We start from the raw sequence: 19,818 nt of genomic DNA, 5'->3' as shown, positions 1-19,818 counted from the left end.
GTGTTAGAATTTAAGAAAATTATAATGATGAGATGAGATGAAACCATCTTTATATTCAAACAAGACTTAAAAGTTAATTGCTTTGAGGATTATTTGCATCAGTCGACTGGATTGTGCATGCTTATTTTATGGGAAAACCGGAATAATTTCAGTTACACTTTTTACAACTCAATCATATATTAAAATTATAATATTTTTATAAATTATTTTATAAAAAATATCCTCCATTAAGAAGAGTGAGTTAGAAAAGGCCGGAAAAGAAAAAAGAAACAAAAAGGGTGAAGTGTAATGAACAAGAGAAATATTTTGGATCCCGAATTTGAAATTCCAAAAGTGCCTCGAATGACTTTTTTTCTTTTTACTTTTTTACTTAGTAATTAAGAAAGTATTTTTTAATGATGTTGTGAATTTTTTTATTTTTTTTAAAAATATTTATGATGATGAAAAAAATATATGAAAAAAAGAAAAGAAAAAGAAAAAAGTAATGTGTACTTTTCGAGACACATATTCAAAACATATTTTCGATAAGTGTAATGCTGCTCAATGAACAACCACCAAATCATGCTGCATTGATTATCAATGATTGATAGGTCATGTGTGTCCCTGCAAAAAAGTTGGGTAAAGTAAAGTTGGATGGCAACTATTTACTGTAGAGCAAGGAAGTGCCATTCAACATGAGGACAAGAAACCATGTGCATGTATGGCATATCATCAAAAAATCTACTTACAACTGGTTTGGGGAACCAGCGTGGAATCGTGTCCTACGTGGCACAAAAACGGCGTTGTTTGCATTTTGAGTCCCGTAATTCGTTTTCTTGCATATTTCGCCTTTTCATATTTCACCTTTATGTTCTCCCGCTCAATCCAGACCCTTCTCCCCATTTCTATCGTCTTCCTCCGCTCTGGTTCGGTCAGCGTCGAAACAAGGAACTAAGCCACGAACCCGCTCTAGTTTGGTCAGAGTCACGAACCCAATTCGTCTTCTCCACCAGAGCCACGAAGCCGGTTCGTCTTCTCCACCATATCGGAAATTTGAAGCCTACAGAGCAGGTAGGCACTTCTACTCTTCTTCTCCTCAAACCCAAGACCCACAAACCCTGCTATCTCAAGCTCTTACCACATCACCGAACCACAAACCCTATTTGAACCCATGAAGCCCTGTCGTCCTCAAACACCAGATCTGCAATGTGAAGCCCACAAAGCATCGTAGGACATGGTGAAGCCCTAACCCTAACCCTAACTCGAAACCCTAACCCTAACCTCAAAAAATTTGTCCATCCTCTGCCCATAGAGGAACTAACCCGAATATTGCTGATCTTGTGTAATTGATTGAATGGAAATTTATTGCCCACCCTAGGATATAGTGTCTTGGTATCAATGTTTTGATTTTAATTGATTTGTTACGTTATTGTTGATCCTCAGGTGGTGAACGCCGGAAAAGAGTCCTTACAATGGGGTAAGCACGCACATGCTTGATGATTTTCTAACTTCTTACTTATTTGGATGAGTTTGTCGTATTGGAAAAGCTGCTAGTGGCTGTATTGCATACTAATTATAAGAATATAGTTCACTTTAGTTTTGTTTAAGAAACCATTGTTCTTTTCTACTTGAATATAATATTAGAAAATCATCAATATTTTATAAGATCGATCACCCTCTCATATTGTAACCTGCTGGTTAATTATTCTGATTCGCCTAGCTCATTTCATATATAGATGCCCATGCATGCATGCAATGTGCGTACGTACAAGAGGGGAGTGATTAGTGGCTGTTTTGTACCCTGCAGGACTGGTTGAGGAGTGTATTCAGGTCTCACTTATGGGCTAAAGGAGGCTCGTGGAGTTCATGATTGGGTAATGAATTGCATGCATGTTCCAGCAAGCATCATATCATTATTATTATTATAATATATATATATATCTATCTATCCTCCATCCTAAAATAATTACTCTTCTTTTATGGAGTGAACTTTCTGGTTCATTTGGAATTTGGCCAATATATATATATATATATATATATATATATATATAGAAGGATTGGCTGATCTTTTGCACATGCAGTTCGGTTTCTTACCTTCAGTTTCTTTTTGTATATATTTCAGCTTAATTATTAATTAATATTTCTTAATTTGATTCAGAAAAATAGTGCAGTAGCAGGAGCGATTACTGGGGTGACGTTGGCACTTACATGTGCTGCGTCGTTGTACACAGTGATCTATAAATTAGCTCTTCTATCAATTTCTACGAAGTGTTCAAAACAATGTAGAGCCTGTTTCCTATTCAATTTTAAAGACCGATGTCTATATTTTATTTGCAGCTGTGATGTCCTACTTGACTTTGAAGTCATAACTCGCACTAAGCAAGTTGGTGAAGCTACGACTCTGTATAATTTGCTGGTTTGGATTTATTGATTTCTTAAATTGTTATACTGACTTTGTTTAGACCTTTGGCTATACTCTAGTGTGGCTAATTGCATTGTTTTTATTTTGGCTGGTTTAAGTAACCATCTACCTTATAAGGTGGTTCGTGCACACAGTATTTGTGTATATTTTGTTTTTCTATTTTGGGCTCTGATAAGAAATTTTGCTTTAAATCCCTGTAGAGAATTATATGAATATTAAAAGTAGTGGAATGAATTTCCATTTGATGAGCATTGGATTTTGAGTTGCTGAATTCAGAAATGTGTTGTATTGGCTTTTATGTGGTGTAAATGTGAACTGTAACTGCTAGGTGTTGGAATTGATTCTATTTTCTTCCATGGGTTGGAACACAAACTGAAATGTTGGTACTGGTACTGTTAGGTGTTGGAATTGATTCAATTTTCTTGAAAGCAAAGTCTACCTTGCACTTTTTCTAATTTTTCCCCCAATGTTAGTTTTTCCCTGAAGTTATAATTGTATCATGTGCAATCATTTAGTAAAAGGTGTGGTGAAGTGATTATGCCCAGAATTCTAAGACTGCCATAAGTCTAAATACATCATAATAGCCTGTCATATACGTATACATAGCCATAATTCAATCTTTCCTCCAATCAAAACCACCCGTATATAGCTTCATGTGCTCAATAAAACAAAAAACATCCAGCAGCTGCAAATTAAGCAGCACAATATTCATTCACTTTGTAACATTAATGCAGCTGCCAAAGGCTATTGAAAACTCTGTTTTTTAGCTGAAACCTAAATGAGCCACCGACTTAAAATTAAAAATTAAAAATTCGAGTGGTAAAACAGACCTCTGGCTATGAATGAGTCATCCATCTAAATTCAAACATGAAATTACACATTTTCAAAGAAATATTTACAATAATTTATAGTTTGACTCCTCTATGAAAGGCGCTAAAATTTATATGAAAATAAAGTTTTATGTTCGGTGACACCCAAAATCCAATTGTTCACAAGTGTTGAGCTCTCTAACCAACTGCAAAATTCTCATCTCTGTCATCATCACTGGAAGACCTAGCAACCTGCAGTTCCAATTTCTTCTTCCTCAGCATTTCAACTTTCTCTCTACAGGCCCTGCAGGAAATGGAATGAGATCATTAAGCATAAAAATGCTAGACCAACAGCATGTGAAAATCTAACCGAGTATTTACACAACTGAACTTACTTCTGCTCAACAGATTCAACCTCTTCTATCATTTCAGCAGCATCAATCTGCAATAACAATTGGAACCAGGACAATGATTTAAAGTTTGTAGTGTGAAGAGATCTCCTGCATATTAGAAGGCTAGCAAGTCTTCTTGGATCAACTTTACAAATTCCATGTACTCATCTCTAGAAACAATCAAATAATCTGTTCCACTTAAAAAAAATATAAGAACTTTCAAATAAAATTATTCCTTGCACTTCTTAAATTCCTTGTAGGATTGGTAGGACTGATGAAAATACCAACCACACAAACTACTCAAATGCTTCTCAAACAAACGTAAATGACATAAAAGGAAGGCAACCTTCAATTTCAATATAGAAGAAAAAGAAGAAGAAGAAGAAGAATATTATAAAAACATACCCATGACCACGCAGGCATTGGTCCATAGCAATATTGTATAATTTCCCACATTAAAATCTATGTAAGACCAAAATATAACAATTTTGGGCCACAATAATCCAAAACAAACACTATAGATACAAATCAGACAGCTAAGAAAAACATCCAGCTTTAAAAACCAAATGGAAATAAAGGTAGAAGAAAGCAACTGAACCGGATACACACACGTGCGCACAAATTGAGAACATACGATTGTAGATGCTTTATATATGAAGCATGACTTACAAAAAAAATGTTTAATGAAGCATGAAGATGAATAAGAAAGAGATGTAACAAAGTGATCATTTTGGAAGAAATGTGTAATACACCATGTTACACAGGGTGAGCGCAGATGGTAGATACTGAACTGCCAATCTCTAGTAAGCTATAAAAGTAATTACACAATTATTTACATCCTCATAAATGTTAGATCAACATCAACATGGAAATAACTTCAATGCGTTATTTGCTAATCAAAGGTAGGAAAAGGATTGGGAAACTAAATCTCCTAAAGTTTTCACACGTAGGGATCCAAGATCCACAAAGTAATACGACAAAGGACGAAGATGTTAAAATCTTGTCTTGTTTTCCTCTGTTTAGGTTCTTATGGCAAATTGATCAAAGGTTAGGAACCCTAAGAAATGGCTCAATTTTTGTTCAATGAAGCAGTACTAGCAGTCAAAGCACATGTAAGTTTTGAACATGAATAGTAGAGTAAGCAAACTAGACTACAAATATCATTTATTTTACGTTCTGAATATGAGAGGAAAGGAAAATCTTTCCCAATAAATTTTATCAAACTATTCACCTTAGTCTGCTTAAGTTTTAAACCAGTAAGTTCTACATTAACACTTTGCAATTGTTTGAAACAACGTTTAAATCAAAATGGTGTCACTGTTTACCGGCAGATCTACGGATTTATCTCTTATCATCATTTCTTACCTTCCCTTGAGCACCCCTTGCAGTTCCTCTCGGTACCAAATGAAATTCAAAGCCGTTTAAATGGAAGATAGCTCCATACACTAATTTTGAATTAAGATACCCTATACACGCGCAAAGAGATAACTTTAGCTAGTGACCAAGAGCAAACCCACGTCGACGGCTCACATCCGGAATGTGTGTCGAACGGCGACCGCAACAACCTGTTCTTCAGTCCACGGCGGCGACCACGGACGGAATCGTTTGGAGGATGGGTCTCTGGGTCTGGGTTCAGATCGACCAAGGGGCTTTTTTATTTCAGTTTCAATTTCCCTCCCATTCTGCATATTTCTTACCTTTTCCCTCTTTTCTTTTCTTTTTTTTTTTTTTTTAATTTTAATTTTAATTTTTTAATAATAAAATATTAGCTGACGTGGCACTGTTCTGCATCGGTTCCACACTGGCAGTTGTATATAAAAGAATTGTATCTGAATTCTGGATGCTATTCTGAAGAGGAAAAAGAGATCTCAGCTTTCAAATCCATACAAAACTTGAAGATCTAGATGTTGATTTTCTGAGAAAATGTTAAGACCATACTCAAGTCTACGTGAAAGGACATACCTTCTACACTGATGACATAATACGATCTAATTTGCAAAAAAAAAAAAAAAATCAAAAAAAAAAATTTAAATATTAAAAATCAAAAATTTGGTTGCATGAATAATATTATACGTAGATGATTTATCCTTCACATTAGCTTGTTTAATTAGTACTGTATGTTAATGATTACTAAACCCATTTAATATAATTCCAATTAAAACAATGGAATGGCCATGTATTATATATATATATATATATATATACATATATATATATATAATTATTGTGAATTGTTTCTTCTTTGTTAAACTTATTTTGTTTTCTGACAACCCCCACCCGGAGTTTCTACTTTGGTTGGTTCAGGATCATCTTTCGACAAGTAAGTTAGGAATTCGGAGGTGTAAGTCTCATTTTGAAGCCAGGGAGGCGAGTGTAGGGCAGCTATAGGTTCAAACCCGAGGGCCGAGAGTGGTAAGTTCGCAGACCCCTGAGATGCGATGGTCGGTGTTGTCCTAGGACAAAATGAGTTGGATAAATAGATCCAATTCAACAATTAGTTCCAGGTCGGCTATGCCGCCTGACATAGTAAATGAGGAAGACTGTGCTTTTGAAGCAACAGAGTCGCGCTGTGCTGGGATCATGAAAGATTTCAAAACTTGATGTTAGCACGATCTATTGAACCAATTGGTTTGAAAGATCCCTACACATACAATTTTGCGTGCGTACTGTTGAACAAACTTATGCTATTTCCAAAACTCAAGAAAAATGTTATCTCTTCCCAAAAGAACAGATGACAAAATTCTTGCAACAAGGTTTTAGATATATTCATATTGGATCTGTCCAGATTGCTGTCAAACCTTTAACAAGGAGAGGTATCAATGCATCCGTATTATTCTGTCTTAGGGATGCCAGATTCAATAATTTTGAAACAAGTATTCTCGGAATGATCCAATCCTCTTTAACGGATGGACCAGTCCATTTTAATTGTTACCCAGATTTAACTCTTACCATTGATGATGAGCATATTTCAAAATGTTTGACTTTAAACATTTTAACTTCTGGATATGATATGCTTAAGGGTAGCAAACCCCTTACTTTGATTTACAGGATTTATTATCGTCTTTTAAAAACGAGTTTAAATCCAAAAGCAATTGCAAAACCCATCCAGGAAAAAACTCTTCTGATCCAGAGTTCGACCGCAGATGCGGATGTTTCAACTCCAAAAATGATTTTTTAGAAAGACATAATTCTTCCCCAAGAATGGATTTTGGAATAAGAAGCTCCTCCAATCCCTCGAAACCATGTTGACAGTTACCCAAGTAACATTCAACAGTATTTGGATGGAACCATTAAAATCAGTTTTGATCAGACTAGATCTCCAGGGCTAAGAAGAAATTCTTTTGCTGGATTTAGTTCTTCTTTTGCAGGGTCAGAAATTCCAGTAAGAAGAGACCAAAATCTCAAACAATTTCTGGAAGATTCTGTTAAAACTGCCCAACCTGTTAATCCTGTTTTAAAATTGAAAGGACTCTCTACGTCCTCTCAAGTTACTTCTGCTTTTTACTCTGCACAGGATGCTGGATCCTCTAAAGACCAGCCTATTCATAATGAAGCTGATAAAGAAGATGACTCATCTTTATCACCTACAGCTTCAAATATGATAGCTCTTGTTGCACCACAAATTCATCACAGTTTAACTGTGTTGAATAAACCATTTACGTTTGATCTTGTTTATCTTTTTGAAGAATCCAAACTTTCAAAAAATAGTGCTAGGCGAAAAGCCTATCATGCAAAGTATTCTGAAAAAGAAAAACAACGTGTTAAACGGAAATGGAAAGAAGAAATGAATACGCAGCAAAAGCATATTCTTTTCTTTGATTTTGTTGAAAATATTTATGTTTCTAACAATACTTTGAACGTTGTTAAAACTGATTTTGTCAAAGAAGAAGGCAAAATGGTAGTCTAGTCTAGCCATCCGCCTTTGGAGATTGTTCTCACCACCCACAAAGGGGTTGAGATATTTGCTTCACCTTTCAAAATCTCGGAAATTATTTCCAGAGATCCTGAGAAGGACAAGATTCTCAAAGAAACAAAAAAGGTTATTTCTCAAAATAACTTTGTGAATCTTGCTCTTCATACGATCGGATAACAGCTAGATCGGATTGAAGAAAAGGTTGAAAAACCTGATCCTATTCCTTTGGTTTTGAATACAGATCAACCAAAGAAAATGATTGAAAAACCTTTGATTATCTTACCTGAAAGCCGAGCCAAAATTGATTTTAAAAATCCCCAGGCAAAGACCTTAGATAAGATTGATCAAATACTTAATGATCTAAAAAGAGAACAGCCTTCTACTAGTGCTTTGTCTAACAAAGAAATAGAAGAAGAAGTTCTGATTGAAACTACAGATGAGTCTTCTAATGATCACTCCTCTGAAGAAAAGGATCTTGATCTTCTTGAAAAGAATTTTCAAGATGTTGTTTTAAAACCTGAAATTGCCAGATTCTCTTCAAAAGGACCCAAACCAATGAGTCTGACGAAGAACTGGTATTCCAGGCCTACTCCTCCTGATTTACAATTTGAAGAAAAAGTTTTTCAAAGCCAATCTTCTTACTCTGCCGACAAGGTTTACGAGTGGAATATTGATGGTTTCTTTGAACAAGAAATCATGAATACCATGAATAAAATGTCTCTTGTAGCAAATGCTTATGTGAACAACAGTATCAGACAACCTGATATTGTTAAGATTTTAACACAAGGATTTTCCGGTGTTTTAAGAAACTGGTGGGATAAACACCTAACCAAAGATGCCAAGGAAACCATTCAGAACGCTGTCAAGTGTAATGATGAAGGGTTACTTATTTTTGATGAATTCATTGGATCAGCTCAGTCTGATGGAGTTAATACTTTGATTTATACAATTTTAAAACATTTTATTGGCACACCATCTGATATAACTAGCCGCATCAGCGACCAGTTAAATAATCTTAGATGTCATCAGATGTCTGATTATAGATGGTACCAAGATGTTTTTATTTCTAAAGTAATGCTTCGGGATGATAGCCAGAAGCCTTATTGGAAGGAGAAATTTATTGATGGTTTACCTCGCTTGTTTGCTTACAAAGTGAAGGATGAACTTACTATTACTGGGTCTCTTAATTACGACGCATACACCTATGGTGATATTTGCGTAGTAATCAAGAAACTTGGTATTAGTATGTGTAATGATCAAAGAATGCTTCGAGAGCAGATGAGAAATAGCAAGAAAGCCAAATACGAAATGGGAACATTTTGTGAACAATTTGGACTTCCTGCTATAGCTCCCTCAAAAAGGAAGCACAAGTTTTTTAAATCTCATGGTGGTATCAGGAGAAAACCCCGTGATGAATTTTATAAGAAAACTTACAAAAAACCATTCTCTAAGCCATTTTCTAAGAAAAAGAAATCTAAAGATTTTTCTCAAGAAAAATATTTTATTTATGGCAATCCAGGACATTTTGCTGATAAATGTCCTCAGAGAGCCAAAAAAGATAAAAAATTAAAAAAGAAGCTTAATCAGTTGAATATTGATAACAATGATAAAGAAGAACTATTTCGACTCCTAGAAATAACTTCGTCTTCATCATCTGATATCCTTGAATTCAGTTCTAGTGATTCAGAATATCACTCAGAAACTGAATCTCCAGATTCTACTGGTCCTAAGCTAGGTTGCAATTGTAATGATACTTGTTGCCAGACTAAGGGAAAGACAATTCATGCCTTGACCAAATCTGAAGAACAAGAAAACCTATTGCTAACCTTGATTTCTCAAATAACAAATCCTGAGCTTAAAGAAGAATATCTTCTTAAGTTAAGAAAGGTTATGGTTCGCCAAGAACCAGAACCCCCTAAGCAAAGGATTAGTTTTCAAGAAACCTTGGAGAGATTTCAAAAGAAAAAATCCAAAGAAATTTCTACAAATGATTTACAACACGAAATAAATCTTGTTAAAAAAGAAATCTTTGAACTCAGATTTGAGGTAAATAACCTTAAGTCTGAAAATGAGATTTTAAAACAAGAATTTTTAGTGTTTAAAATCGATAAACAACTTGATCAGGATATTCCTTCTGATAATGAGCAAACAAATGATTCTGGTTCAAGCCAACATGAGTTAGCTGCTGATAACCAGATTTGTTTAATTCATCATACCATTCCTCCAAAATGGTTTTCAAGGGTCACCATTGTGGTCGCCCATGATTTTCAATTTTCTGTTGTTGCTATGATTGATTCCGGATCAGACCTGAATTGCATTCAGGAATGACTCATTCCTAGTAAATACTTTGAAAAATCTTCTGAGAGATTATTTTCTGCAAATGGATCTCAAATGAAAATTACATATGAGCTTAACAACGCTCATGTTTGTCAAAACAATGTTTGCTTTAAAATCCCTTCTGTTTTAGTCAAAAATATGTCTGACAAAGTGATTTAGGCATTTCATTTATTTCTACTTTATACCCTTTTTTGACTGAAAAAGACGGTATTACTACCGACCCTTTTGGTCAAAAGGTCAAATTCAAATTTGTATCTCGACAAGAGATTGATCAAGATAAAAGTTTGAAATCTTTGTTTTCTGCAAAACAAAAGTATCTGAATTTCCTCCAACAGGAAATAAGATACAAAAAGATTTCTGAACAATTATCTTCGCCAATTTTACTTTCAAAAATTGATGATTTTAACAAGCGTCTTGTTTTCGATGTTTGTTCAGATGTACCAAATGATTTTTGGCATAGGAAGAAACACATCGTTTCTCTTCCCTATATCAAAAATTTTAATAAAAACACGATCCCCACTAAAGCCAGACCAATTCAGATGAATAGTCAGACTTTAGAATTCTGCAAAAAAGAAATTGCAGATCTTTTGAAAAAAGGCATAATTAGAAAAAGCAAGTCCCATTGGTCTTGTCCAGCCTTTTATGTCTGAAAAAATGCTGAACTAGAGAGAGGCACCCCTCGTCTAGTCATTAATTACAAACCCTTGAACAAAGTCTTACAGTGGATTAAGTACCCTATTCCCAACAAAAATGACTTAATTCATAGGTTAAGTGATGTTGTAGTCTTTTCCAAATTTGACCTCAAATCTGGTTTTTGGCAAATCCAGATAGTTGAGTCAGACCGGTACAAGACAGCCTTTGTAACCCCCTTCGGTCATTTCGAATGGAATGTGATGCTATTCGGTCTTAAAATGCCCCTAGTGAGTTCCACCATATCATGAACGACGTCTTCAACTCGTTCTCTGCTTTTACCATCGTCTATATAGATGACGTCCTTGTTTTTTCTAAATCTATTGATGAACACTGGAAACATTTGAATTCGTTTCTAGACATCATTAGACTCAATGGTCTTGTCGTTTCTGCAAAGAAGATCAAACTATTCCAAACCAAGATCAGATTCCTTGGTTATGATATTTCTGAATGGAAAATCAGGCCTATTCAAAGAGCCATTGATTTTGCCGACAAATTCCCTGATGTCATCCTTGACAAAAATCAGTTACAGAGATTTTTAGGGTCTCTTAACTATGTTGCTGATTTCTACAAAGATATGAGGAAATAATGTCGTCCTTTGTTCAAACGACTTCTTTTAAATCCTCCTCCTTGGACAGAAATCCATACTAAAATAGTGAGGAAAATCAAAGCACATGTCAAGACTCTTCCGTGCCTTGGTATCCCCACTTCTGAAAATCGTTGAAACAGATGCCTCAAACATTAGTTATGGTGGCATTCTGAAACAATCTGTTTCACCAGGTTCTTCCGAACAAATTGTTCGCTTCCATTCTGGAACCTGGAATCCTGTACAAGAAAAATATAGTACTATTAAACAAGAGATTTTATCTATAGTACTATGTATTTCTAAATTTCAATCTGATTTGTTAAATAAGAAGTTTTTACTTCGTATTGACTGCATGAGTGCTAAATTTGTTTTAGAACAAGATGTTCAAAACATTGCATCAAAACATATTTTTGCACGATGGCAAGGTATTTTAAGTGCTTTTGATTTTGACATTGAATACATCAAAGGCACTGATAATTCTATCCCTGATTTTCTTACCAGAGAGTTCTTGCAGACACCCAACCATGAGCGTAAGCAAGAAGAAAGGAAAAGAGAAACAGAGAGTGAACCCCCCACCTCCAATACCCAGTATAAAACTCATCAAGAATGAGTCTGGATCCTCCATTGTGCCCAGTGTCTCCTCAACAGCACTGGATATTGCCAATAGGTTCACACCTCTTGGTAAAATTGTGCAACCAGCAACCTTCGCATCTACGGTTTCTACACATTTCAATCCATATGCGAAAGCAATTGCATTGAAAAGTCCTACTTTGATTACTCCTCAGTTTTTCCTCCCAAAAGGAAAATCTGAATATTTGAAGAAGTCATTTATTACTCATCTGTTTCATATAGAACCTAACCGTTCTAATCTAACAGATCCGCTCAAAATAGCATCTTCCTATTTCCCCCCTAATTTCCACTGGATACCTGAAGATTCCTCCAAAAATCTCCAGTATTATTCCAGTATCCTGATTCTCACCAACTCTCTTGTCATAAAACCCATTTATGATAAGAATGATTCCACCAAATTAATCTATCACAGTGCTTATATCCTTCGAGTCATGATTGAGGCCGAATGCGGAACAAACCCATGGACTCCCAAAAGACTCTCAGACTCTGCACTGAGTTATAATTATTTTGATTACATAACTGTCTGGAAACGTTTCATGTTCTTTCAGGTACCAGATATGAGCCATTCATGGTTCATCAATTTTGATACAAGATTCAAATGAACTTTCCCTTACTGGTTTCTCCAATGGTGGGACCAATTCGGACTAATTCCGCAGAATCTTCCTGAGCAGCTCGCCATAACTTTTACATTTTATCAACAAGTTGCTGGTACAAAACTGAACCGGCATTCACAGATGTTTCCTTATGAGCTCTATTTTTGCAAAAACTACAAACTACCGTGGATCTTTAAATGGACTTATGAAAAAAAATGCTCATATAATTGACCGAGCTTATTTCACAAAATGGTGGGATAGGTTTGGATATACTGAAAAAGTAATCAACCAGATGATTAAAGATTTTCCTCAAGTCGCTCCTGATCTACAAGACAAGAAGGAATTTCCAGCAATCAAATCTGGTTCACCAGTCCCCGAATATCCCCTGATAGTTCGGGCCCCTAATTCACCAACTGCTTTATCAAGAGGAAAAGCCACCAGCTCATCCTCAAAGAAATCTTCTAAGTCTGCTAAAGATAATATCCTCAACAGACTTGGCAAAAAAAAATTTAATAAAATTGTTGGAGCAACAACTGTCTAAGTCTACGAGTGATAATTCTGAAAAAGACGAGAATTCAGAAGCATCCTCAGAGGCTTCGTACAGTAATATATTTGGTCATAATTCAGAAGGCATTCCAAAGCTGGAAGATGATTGACTACTACTTGAGTTCAAAGAAGACCGACCTTAGTCCTCTTTGAGATAATTATCACTTTGTGCCTAAAGCAGCCGCCCACAGAGACAGCTGGAAGACATAGAGACGACCGAATGCTAATTTGTCATCTTGCGCCCAAAAGCAGCTGCCCATGAGGACAGCTGGAGAGACACAATGATGATACCATGAGCCCCGTGACTAAACAGTTCTCACTGTTCACTCACGGATTGATTTACTGTTTTACTAATTGTAAACAGGAACTCCTTATACTATAAAAGGAGAACCTTGTTCTAAGCTAAGGCAGAACTCAAAAAACCAGAACTCACTCGAGAGAAAACTTCTAACCCTCTCTATCTTGTTCTTGAGTCTCCTTATTTATCCTGATTTATGTAAGTGCAAATCTGCACTACCTTGCATCTGTAATTACCTTAAGCTTGTTAATTTTAAAAAAGCTTATATGTTTATTACAATTGATTATGCATACTCATACATGCATATGGCTGGTTTAACCACCTGTTTATTTTGTGCTTGCATAATTTAATTATTGTGCAATATATCTTGTCTCTTCCATTCCCTTCCTTCTCTTCTCCTTCAGTCAGCTCCGGCTTGCTTTTTCTGATTCTCATATACACACATATATATATATATATATATATATATATATATATATATATCCTAGGATGGAATGGTGTAAAAAGGGAATATTGTGTTTTAGAAACAAAAAGGAAATTAATTCGACGCATTTTTCAATTACTTTTTGTGAAATAGCTAAAAAAAGAGACAAAATTATGGAATATTGTGTCTTTATGTTATAGGGATTGAGTACGTGAAAAAGGGAAACTCGATGCTAGAAAAACTTTCCATTGCTCTCATCATGAGCTGATCCATTCTTTCATCCATTATCGATACTAATTGTGTTTTTTTATAAAGAAAAATTATTTGCAATCTTAAGCGGGAGACTACGTGTGCAGTTTTATTGATAAATGTGATAAAAAAGAAAAAATATCATTTTAAAAAGGAGAATATTTTAAATCTAAATTTTTTTAAAACATAACTGTATGAGTTTACATGAACAGTCCCCAAATAGAATCTGTATGTACATTAACTCTTTTTTATAAGCTTTGTGTATAATATATATATATATATATATATATATATATATAGATAAAGGAGCTAAATATTTAAATATTTTTTCCACTAAATAAAATTAACTAGAAAAAATTATGTCCCAAAAATTACTATTTGTAGTAGTGCAATAAAGCGCTTAGAAATAAAATAAAATTAAATAAAAAAACCACTGAAGAAAATAAATACGAGTGTTTTTAGGTTTTAATTTTTATAAATGAATTTAAAAAAATATAAAATACCTAATATCTTAAAAAACCAATAAAAAAATAAAAAATCAATTAAAAATAAAGTTGTAAACGTATAGTTAAAAAAATCCTAAAAATTCAAAAAAATAGTAGGCCAGAAAGCAAAACATATATATATACACACACACTACAAGAGATTGTGTTTTCTTAGACAAAATTTTGTCTCAAAAAATACAATTTTTGTTTCAAATTATATTTGACGTAAAAATTTCATCTCAAATTTGTCGCGGAAAGACCGTCTCAAAAGGTTTTTAGAGACGAAAATCAAAATTCGTCTCAAAAAATCATTTTTAGAGATGAAATTAGGCAGATCCAGTCGAAACCGTTTGAACAGATAATTTATTTTGAGACGAACCAATTTTGTCTCAATATATTTTTCGAATGGAATATTTTTCCGTCTGAATTGAGATGTTTATTCGAACAATATGAAATATTCATTCGAACTAATGTCCATATTTGATTCTCTTCGAACGAACGGAGTATTTGAACAGATTTTATACGTTCGAACTAATAAATTTTTCAAACGACTTGTGTTCGAACAAAAATTATGTCTGTTCAAACAGAAATTTTATTTTCAAAAATTATATCCGCTCGAACGGGATTTTGTACATAACTGTTGCTCGAACAAATAATTTATTGTTCGAACGTTCGTATTTCTCTTTTGTCGTTCGAATGGGTTAGTTTTCGTTCGAATGGGTCTGTTTTGGTTCGAATGAAATTATAAATGGTAATTTACCGTTCGAACTGGTTATTTACCATTCGAACTGTATTAATCATACAGATCAAAATTTGATTAAGAATATCATATTAATATTACACAATTTGTAATTCAAATATCAATCGTTCAAATGTTTTGGAACATCATAATAACAATGAAAGAAAAGATAAATTTGAAGACTATGGTGGTGGCATAGAGTTTTGGGACATCATTGATTGGAATTGTTCAAACATTTTTTGGTTATTCAACTGCATCCTCTCTTCTAATCTCGCATCTAAATCCCGTGCTAGATCTAATCGGGCCAGCAACTCTTTTTCCTTGGACCTCAATCGTTCTATCTCAAGTACTGCTTCCTCCAATTCCTTGGTCTTGTCGTCATTTGATCTGACTCAAGAATATGATAATGATGATGATGATGATGGTTTTACGCAACGTCCTAAACCCCTCAAATATCCAGAACGTGATCCAAGAATTTGAGAAAGGATCTGAGCATCGTTGACAGATAATGCATCAGATTGATCCGTAACAGTTTTCTTAAGAGATATCATTTTGTCCTACAAAAATAAAAACATTAAAGTTAGTATAAGTAACAAAAATATTATGTGACAATGAAATTAAATAAATTTAAACTTACATAATTTTCCTCTACTTCGGGACTAGCCCAAATACCATCACGATTTTTATGTGTTTTAGGATACAATTGGGTCAAATCATAGTCAGTGTGACTTTCTTCTTTCTGCAAAAAGAAAATGTATATTATAACTTAAATCAGAAAATGTGTATTATATGTTAATATTTTACGGGCACTAAAATAACTTACCATTTTGTTAGACAAACGATGGAAAGATCGAGAACTTACATGATGATTTATCTTTAAATTTGATCTATTTGCTTTGTTCACAATACTCCGTTGCTAAAAAAATATTAGTCCATATGTTTAATACATCTGCGATATACTATTAAAAAAAGATAGCTGCGATATTACCTGATAAGCAAGATCTTCAAACATATCACAAACTTTCTCACATTCGTTTGGTGGAATTGCTTGGAATGGATTTTGGCGCGCCTCTATTGTAGTACTGAACTTCTTATAATGTGCATGGCATCAATCTTTGTACCTCCGAAATGCATTTGACATCAGTTCCTCAACCGTTAATCGATCATCTCTTTGGCCAAAATTAAGCTTAAACTCATCCTTTCAAAAATTATAAACAATTAGTATAAATACAAAGTAACATGTTATATACTAAGTTGCTTGAGATGTTGCTTATTACTAAATAACAGTTTTTATGTGGTCTTTCACATCTTGGAAAATTTTAGACCAAGAGGATGTAGTAATCGGTGCATACGTGCGAGTAAGTGTACCGACATAAGAAGCAAGCCACGCTATTGAATCTCCAAAGCCACCGGTGTGATCATCAGGAATATCAACCTTCATTTTACCAACTTTCCTTACTTTCTCTATGCAGACACCCCTCGTAGTGCCTTTATCTCGACGCTTGCTTACAACAACTATATATACAGTAATTAAAGCATAAATTTTTAATTAAATTAATTTATTTTATAGATATATTACTTAAATTGAGAATAAAATATGATATGTTAATTTGATAAAATACCTTGTTCTAGGCCTGTGATGTTGGCTCACTATTCATGACAGGTGAACCACACGGAATGTCAATAATGGATGGGGGTGGCACACGTGTTGCTTTGCGTTTGGGAGGTATATCTATGTGAAATTGTTACAAATTATTATTCAATCAAACGTTATCATAACTTTTATATGTTAATATTACTTACAAAAATTCATATTTGAAATTCATTCACTATTCGTTTTGCTAGACCAGTCGCCCTCATCCTCACTAGACACTTCAGTTGATTCATCTTCTTCCGATATTTCACCCTTAATTACTTCGGGTTGAACATCTTCTCTATGCAATGGGACCATATCATATTGGCTTAAATCAACAAATAGATTGATGCCTACTTCATTTTCTTGATATGTTTTTTTATTTGCTAGACTATCAACTTCTTCATGTGGTTCATCTGCCTTTGGAATGTAATCCTATACATTTCTTGGTGCAAACTTCTCCACTACTCGCCATGGGTTTCTGTACTCCAAATCATCTAAATAAAAAACTTGATTCTTTTGGCAAGTGAGAATGAAATGATCGTCTTCAGACCATATGCGAGATGTATTGATACTCACAAAATAATCATCGTTACGCACTCCCAACCTAGGATTTGAGACATCCCACATATTACATTTAAACAACCATACCATATATCCCCCCACGTACTTTAACGCTATGATATCTTCCACAATTCTGTAGAAGTCAATGTTATCATCTTCATGGCTTCCTTCGACTACGACCCCATAATTTTGAGTTTTTCTATATTGTTCTCTATCAGTTGTGTGAAATCTATATCCACGCACCAAACATCCTGAGTACTAGATGGCCTGCCTGGACGGACCACATGCTAGAGCATACAGTTCTGGTGAGATTTCTTCTGATTTTTCACCATATTTCAATGCAATCAATATCAATAAATAATATTATATAGAAAAAAGGAGAATTTAGTGGTATGAAATTCATATTATAAAATGGGGCTTAATAGTAATACTGTATGTTCAAACCATGAGACAAATTCCTCTTCGTGCGACTTTTCTACGTCAGTTACACCATTCGAGCGAAGTAGTTGTATATGTTCGTTATGCATATTCATGTGAATGTTTCATTTATATGAAGTTTTACTATATTATTATACATAAACTTAAAGATAATATTGATTTAGATGATCATCACTAACCTCAAGTAGTGATCAATCTCTGCGCAATTATTCAAGACATACCATCGAGCTCTTTCAAACTCTTGCCCACATAGATTGTAGCCCCCTTATGCGCCTATGGGACTCACGGTCTGGGAAAATACAGTAAATTTCGATGAGACTCCCATTTCTAGCCCACTTTCATAATTTCGGTTTGGTTTTGTAAATCTAGTATCAGCCCCACGAAAATACATTGAACAAAAGGTATGCCACTTATCAGTATATGACTCTGCAATCGAACCTTCTAGACAAGCTTTATTCCCCACAGATCGCTTAAGTTTTTCTAAAAATCGTTCAATAGGATACATCCATCTATACTGAACCGGGCTAGCGACTAAAGCCTCATGAGGTAGGTGCACAGCCAAATGAACCATTACATCAAAGGATGAATGTGAGTACAAACTCTCCAATTTGCACAATATTACTGCAATGTTAGCTTCCATTTTTAACAATGCATCAACTTTCAACGTTCTATTACAAATATCTTTGAAAAATCCTCCTAATTCTGTGAGAGTTGTACGAACATCTTGAGTAAGCTTTCCACGCACACCAACCGACAACAAACGATGCAAAAATACATGACAATCGTGACTTTTAAGACCAGTTATCTTCCAATCATGTGTTCGAACACATCTTGTCATGTTTGAAGCATAGCCATCGGGTAATTTGATTTTCATAAACCAATCACAAAATTTATTTCTCTCATCATTTGAAAATGTATACCATTCGATGGGCATATAAGTTGAGGACCCATTATCTTGCAAATGCAACTCCGGTCTTATCCTTAGCTCCTTTAAGTGTTTACGAGAGTTAGCTGTATATTTTGTCTTCCCTTCTATTGATCTATTGATATCAGAGTGCCTAATATATTCTCATATATATTTTTCTCGATGTGCATAACATCTAAATTATGGCGCAGTGTCAAGGTATACCAATATGACAATTCAAAGAAAATACTTTTTTTTGTCTAATTCAACTCCACTACTTGTCGTTTTCTCTTTTGAATCCTTGTATCTTTCCCAAATCTGTTTTCTGAAACATCCCTCAATTGCGCGATAATATCATTCCCAAACAACTCTAGAGGTGATGCCCTGCGCTCAACCCTTCCATCAAATATCGCTCTATTTGAACGTCATCTATGATCATGTGGTAAATAACGATGATACCCCATAAAACATAATTTCCTACCATGACTCAACCATTGAGACTGTGTATCTTTATTGCAAACAGGACAAGCCATTTTACCTTTTGTGCTCCACCTAGACAGATTTCCATATGCTGGAAAATCATTTATTGTCCACATCACTGCAACATGCATCTTGAACTCCCCCGACGAGGCCGCATCATATGTACTGATACCCTGATCCCACAATTCTTTCAACTTTGCAATCAATGGTTGCAGATATACATCTAATTCATTCCCTGGTGACCTTGGCCCTGGTATCAATAAAGTTATAATAAAATATAGATCTTTCATACACTTCCAAGGTGACAAGTTATAGGGCATTAATATGACAGGCCAAGTACCGTGAGAAGTACTATGAGAAGTTTTTACATATATATTATAGCAACTATTTTATATTATAATTGATAATATATAATGTACTACAAATCTAATAGTTAATATAATACTTATATTATATACTAACTATTAATATATAGTACTTATTAATATATATATATATATATATACTTTTGGTCTCCTGATTTTGCACTATATATTATATAACTTACTATCTTGTAATATAAAATATAATAAGTATAGTTATAGTAACTTATAATAGTAACTAGTTACAAATACTTTTGATAACTTGAATAGTTATTACAACTTATAATACTTATACTGTAGTACCTATATATTAACTATATTAACTTGTATAATTATCATAATTTA

This window comes from Juglans microcarpa x Juglans regia, chromosome 7S, assembly GCF_004785595.1.
Source record: "Juglans microcarpa x Juglans regia isolate MS1-56 chromosome 7S, Jm3101_v1.0, whole genome shotgun sequence".
Classification (NCBI taxonomy): domain Eukaryota; kingdom Viridiplantae; phylum Streptophyta; class Magnoliopsida; order Fagales; family Juglandaceae; genus Juglans; species Juglans microcarpa x Juglans regia.
Note: the sequence above shows the minus strand (reverse complement) of the source record.